Here is a 6,536-nt window from a genome sequence, read left to right as displayed (position 1 = left end):
AGATCTCAAAGGTAAATGAAACAGTGTAATACCAGAGATATAATAGAATACTGCTGGGTCTCAGGGCTAAATACAGGTAAACTGTGAAGCACAGATCTCATACAGAAGTGTCTGTAAACACAGTGACGGCTAAGGAGTATAACTGGCAAAATATGGTGCTAAAAGGTTAATGACCCCACTGAAGTAGACTTGAAACCAGCATACACAGGAAATGTCCAAAGGTAAATTGAGCTCCTCTGCGAGTTTACTGTTCCAGCTCAATTTACCTTTGGACATTTCCTATGTATGCTGGTTTCACGCTTTGAAGAGAGTAATTGCATTTCCTGACACATTTTGCTACAATACATTTTTGTGTGCTAATACATATTTTTCTTAGTAAACAGGAACCAAGGACCCTAGCGATTTATATTTTTCTGTATCCTTGGTGGTGGAAGCATTGACAGATTGAGTTGGGATATTACTTATTTGAGTGACCATGCGGTAGTGAAAAGTGAATCAGCTAGCTAGCTGTGTGTATTACACCTTGTCACATATGCAAGTCACGTGCTCAAATGTGTGCTGTTTGTGACAGCAATTAATACCTTTCTTTCATTCCTTAACACTAATAGGGGTAATAACATAGGTCGATACAGAACTACCAACCAACTGCTAGTGATCTCTCCGTGCCCTTGCCAAAAAGAGGAACAAAAAGGTTTTTGTTACACATTTTAAAATAAAACATTGTTGCCAGCTGGTACAAAAAATGTCCTGTTACTTATTTTCATCATGTGATAAGCGCCATGTACATTAATGGCGCTATATAAATAAAGACATACATACATCATGTCTTTCAAGTTATAACATTACAGACAATTCTGGCAGCAAGGGAGTTATTCATTTAATTGTATTGCATGTCTTTATTTGTATAGCGCTATTAATGTACATAGCGCTTCACAGTAGTAATCCACGTGGTAATTATATAAATAATAAATAAATATAAATAACAGGTCATTGGAATAAGTGCTTCAGACAAACATAACATTTAGGAAGAGGAGTCCCTGCTCCGAGGAGCTTACAATCTAATTGGTAGGTAGGAGGAACGTACAGAGACATGGGAGGGCATTTTGGTAAGTGCTTATGCAGGGGGCCAAGCTTTATGTATCAGGTGTCAAGTAATATCTACAGTGCTACTCATATGCTTCTTTAAGCAAGTGTGTCTTAAAGGTTTCATTTAATGAAACAGAAAGATGCAGACAGGAAAGTTGTAAACGTAAGACCATATTAAACTGAGATTTAAAAAAAAGCGGAAGCATATTTAATAAAACTACAACATTATCTGAGACTAGAAATGCATCTATGTGTATTTATTGTGTAAATTTGAGAGTTAGAATTGCAAAGATGATAATCTTTCCTTCATTCGAACTGGTAAATATCCCCAAAAGTGATATATATATATATATATATACATACATACATACATACAATCTTATTCCGGAGTCCACATTTTTATGCAAAGGCAAATATTTGAACAGGAGTGGTGCAAACTATTCACTGGCAATTTAAAAACAGAGATTAGAATAATCAACAGGTCTCCGTTTAAGTACTTAAATAGGATTGAAAAGAAATGGTGCTCATACGTGCAACCTGGGATTCATACAAACCCAAGAGTGATGAATCTACTGTACAAATACAACAAATCAGTCATCAAAAATCTCAATAAACACAAAAATATGAAAATACTGAAAGAAAAGGGTCACATCCATTAAACACTGTGGACAGCTAATTGCTTTTGCAATAATACTTTTGTGTACTGCAAGTTTTTAAATTCCAGTTACGCTCCTAATCAATATGCTAATGACTTAACACACAGTTGACTTAATTCAAAATGTATTCAAGATTAACATTATTATTCAAGTGAGTGGTAGTGAACACATTGTTACATGAGCCCAGCCATATACGCACCTGCTCTCACCCACACCTCCCTGCCACCTCTTTCCCTGCTAATAGTGTTAACCTATTTAATTTAATACCGACCAACCTTTAAACTCGAATCACAAAAGAAGCATCCCAATAGCCTGCACTCATGGCTACTGTCCCACACTCAGTCACTCTTAACATTAAAGCAGCAGTTCAAGCAATATCCTACATGTGTGTTTTTTTTAATAAATCAGTTTTGAGAAAATATTTGTAGCATTTAAAGAAAAAAAATGTTTCAAATAAATTTTTAATGTTTCTAATGTAGGAAGCATTTCCAAAGTGACCGCCCCCTCCCCTTCTGATAGGCTCAGGTTCTTGAGCCCCGCCCTCTCTCTATCAGTGGACCAATTGTATCTAGTAATTGCCAAGTCAATCATCGTCCAGGACTACATTGCCCAGAATGCTGTGCAAGAACTGAATTAAATAACCCTGAGCAAGCGATCGATTACAGGAGAACGGATCGATCTGCAGCTCAGCTAATCACTTGTCAGTGTGCAGATTGTATTGATGCACATATTGAATGGGATTTTTTATTTTATTTTTAAACGACAGCTTGAACTGCAGCTTTAAGGCCACTGCCATCTACAGCACTTATTCCCTCACCTGCTATTTCTGTAGATCTCCTAACATACCACTTAGATTGTATGCTCTCCGGAGCAGGGATTTCCTTTCCTATTGTCTGACTTTGCTGATCTTATTGTATTATTATAATTCCCTGTACTGTATTGTCTTTGTGAAGCGCTGGGTACACTGTCAGCGCTGTATAAATAAAGATATACATACATACATACATTCAAACAAAAACTATTCACCATATTGATGGGTGGTGATTATGTTCTCCCTATTGGGGAAATGAACCTGTCTTGCTGACTTACATAAGCATTGCATCCATCTCTCAGACAGTCAAGTTATGCTAAGGCCCCGCTCCCAGAGTCAGCGCACCCGCACTGCTGACAGGCGGTGCGCTGAGATACACAGACCGCGATATGCGGTCTGTAGGGAGCGGGAGGTGGGCGGGAGTGGGAGGTTTGACAGGGAGGGGGGCGTGGCTTGAGCGGAGGGACCCGCTACTCTCCCCCCCTCCCTCCACGGACTGCAGGAGGGAGCTGCTACTCTCCCCCCCCCCCTCCCTCCACGGACTGCAGGAGGGAGCTGCTACTCTCCCCCCCCTCCCTCCACGGGCTGCAGGAGGGACCCGCTACTCTCCCTCCACGGGCTGCAGGAGGGACCCGCTACTCTCCCTCCACGGGCTGCAGGAAGGACCCGCTACTCTCCCTCCACGGACTCGGGCTGGAGCTGCTACACACACACACACACGCAGGCAGGCACTCATACATACACACACAGGCAGGCAGGCACTCACGCACTCATACACACACATGCGCGCACACACAGGCAGGCACTCACGCACTCACACACACACACAGACAGAGGCAGGCACTCACGCACTCAGGCACACACATACACACACAGACAGACACAGACAGGCACGCACGCACTCAGACACACACACAGACAGGCACTCACCTGCTTTCACTCCACACTCCTCCCCGCTCCCCGAAGCCTCTCCTCCCGAAGCCTCCCCTCCCCATTGGCTCACAGCCACACCACGTGACGCGTCAACGCTAGGAAACACCATTCTCTTGTGTCTCCTAGCGGCTGACGCGCCACAGCGTGTAGTCAGCTGTGCCGCCAGGGGGGACCGGGACCGGCTCGCGAGGATTCCCCCACTGGTGGGGAACTCGCGACATAGCCGCCCGCGCCAACGAGCGCAGCGGGACCGAGGCCTAAGTCATTAACTGCTTCTGATATCTTAACTTTGAGGAAAATTAAAGAATTTTCAAAATTACAGTATGTGTTTTAACTTTCACTTTTTTTGGAGTACTTGAGTATTAGGTGATCCCCTTTCTATTTGGACTAACAATTGATATATTATAGGACAAGCTTTCGAGAGTTCTCCTCTCTTCCTCTGGTCAGCAACAAGTAGAACTCTCAGAAGCTTATCCTGTAATATCAATCAGTATTGCTGACCTGAGGCATGGAGAGAACTCTCAGAGGCTTGTCTTATAATATCATTTGTTAGTCCAAATAAAAAAAAGGTTATCACCTTATACTGAAGTAACTGCACTAACACGGCTATTTCTATTTACTTAAATTTTTGGTACCTTTGCTAGCATGGAATTTTTATGGCTTATAGCTGTCATTCCGCCTACCCAATTTATTTTTTAACTATGGATTTTTTTTTTTTACAGTATTCGAACCCAGTCTTCGATTTGAGCCATCGGTTGAGCCACCTGTGCTGAAGCAGGGATATCCTTAAAACCTGACCTGTTGGTGGCCCTTGAGGACTGGAGTTTCCCACCCCTGGATTATTGCTTTAACAAGTCCTTCATGTATGTTCTTTGTACACGAGCATTGAAGACCACAAAGAATTATTATTGACTCATAGTGCGATTTAAATCGATACAATAACTTGGGTAGTGCATCAAAGTAACAAGTTATTCATGCAACATGTTTAATCAGCCTTCCTCACTCAGAAGCAAAACGTCAAACTGGCACCCACTCTTTCCTGTCAATGACTGCAAGTAACCCTCTCCTGCATCTCGTTACAACAGACTGTATCAGGCTCTGGAAGTGTGTGTCTTGGTGTAAGTTACATTGTATTTTTTGGGGACGGCATGTTCCCATGCCAATTGCAGGAAACATTTGAACCATGGCCAGATGAACATACACTGCATTTCACAGCTTTGTGTTACCGGCAGCTGTAAAGTATGTTTATATTTGATTTACATCTTTTAACCTAGTTTTCGATATCACATGTTTATGGGACAAGAATACAGATCAGACACAGAAATGACGTTGCATATGTGTTTTTGTAACTCCTTCCTGCACGCTCTTATTTCTCCATACAGCAGCACCAGACGATAACACAAAGCAGATGAAATAGGGAGAAGATACTGTACCTTGCTATGTTTTTTTTAAGGTTTGTTCACTAAACATCGTTAATGTGGTTATAATGCATTTAAATGCACAGCGATCTTAGCCAAGGAAAAAAACATCTTTGTCCTGTTTGAATAAACAGATTTGATTTAAGTGCGCAATTGAGGGTGTGTCCTTCTAAGGTCGCGGACATGGTCAGCGCTGAGCCGCGCTCACGCTTGTGAATGAGCCCCTGCAACCGCAGTGAGAGTGCCTTTTGCAGGGGCTCACGCATGCTTCCGCAGGCGTGTGGAGGCGTAGCAGACAAAAAAAAATTTGTTTCAGCGCTGAGGGGAGCGGAGGGCCGGTCACGTGAGTGGGTCGCCCAATGAGGGCGAACCAGCTCCGTGACGTCACTGGCACGCCCCCGGACAGCACGCGTAGTAAGACCAGGGAAAGCACCCGCTTTCCCTCAGCCTCCGCGCGTCTCCGCACGGCTGCAGTCCCTATGGACTCAGCCTAAGGCCTTGCCCCCGCTGCCTACTACAGCGCCCGCTGTGGCGGACGCTACACGGACTAGAGCCCTCCCCTCAATGGCGCCGGGCCCGCTGCGAGGGGGGGCCGCAGCGCTCGGACGAGAGTTGCTCCTGCTCTCAATAGAATTGAGAGCAGGACTCGCGTCGAGCGATACGGCACGCCCCCTGGCGGTTCAGCCAATGAGGGCGAACCTGCCGGGTGATGTCATGGCCGCTCCCCCGTCACTCCCCCGCCACGCCCCCCCTTCCCCCGGTCTCTCTGCCTGCAGTGAGCTGCAGACCGGGGAATCGGCTGCACGCGCCGCCTATCTCGCGGGCGCGCATTGCAGCGGAGTTACCGGGGCCTTAGCCTAAGCCTGTCCATGAAAAAGGAGATTTTCTTTTAGTATTTAAAAAAAAAAACATAACGAGACAAAATTGGCTTTTATGCTTAAAACCTGTTATTTTAATTGAACTATAAATGAATTATATATGAACAACCAACGTTTAGGGTAATATTGACATTCGTATATTGCAAAGCATTTACATTTTGGCTGTCTTGAATGATTTAAAATTTGTAATGCAAAGTGAAGATCTGTTTTCTAAATTCAGCCACAGTAGTGAGTGTGTAATAATGATACTGTTCTTGTTCTCTTTTCCTGCAGGATTACATGTATTGATGTGCCCTAGACTGACCATAGTTTGGTTTTTGTATTAAAGAAATGTCATGCTTTGGTTTTTGTGTTGCCAAAAGTCGTCGATTGGTTTTGGATTATGGGAAAAATGTGAATTTGATGAATCACTATGCAGTTTGCAAACTATTTAGCAAAATTAATAATAATAATGTCGTGTACTGTATGTCTGTTTCAAAATCCTGCACAGAATAGGATGAGGTACCGCTAAGACACTACAGGACAAGTTAAAAGAAGGAGACTATTTAGAAAGACCATTTAAACAATCAAGTACAGTATGTTATGTTGGAGATGGGTGCAGCTGACTGACTGATGTACTGGACTAGTAAAGACTTTGAGATAATGAGACAGGTCATGTGGTTGTATATATCTGGTCACCTATATACCCGAATACCCAACAGGTAACCTAAGAAAGTTAAACCAACTACAACTGATTGACTGATATACGGAGACT

The 6,536-nt window shown here is 43.5% G+C and overlaps 1 long non-coding RNA gene across 1 annotated transcript; it reads left to right on the top strand.

Moving 5' to 3' along the window:
* Positions 1-4,212: 4,212 nt before the first annotated feature.
* Positions 4,213-6,125, top strand: LOC142500967 (uncharacterized). Its single transcript, XR_012803379.1, has 2 exons — positions 4,213-4,604; positions 4,869-6,125. It is a non-coding gene; the product is annotated as an uncharacterized LOC142500967 (long non-coding RNA).
* Positions 6,126-6,536: the final 411 nt, after the last annotated feature.

Source organism: Ascaphus truei, chromosome 8 (genome assembly GCF_040206685.1).
Source record: "Ascaphus truei isolate aAscTru1 chromosome 8, aAscTru1.hap1, whole genome shotgun sequence".
NCBI classification, from domain to species: domain Eukaryota; kingdom Metazoa; phylum Chordata; class Amphibia; order Anura; family Ascaphidae; genus Ascaphus; species Ascaphus truei.
The sequence above is the reverse complement of the archived record's forward strand: the minus strand, read 5'-3'. Positions and strand labels throughout refer to the sequence as shown.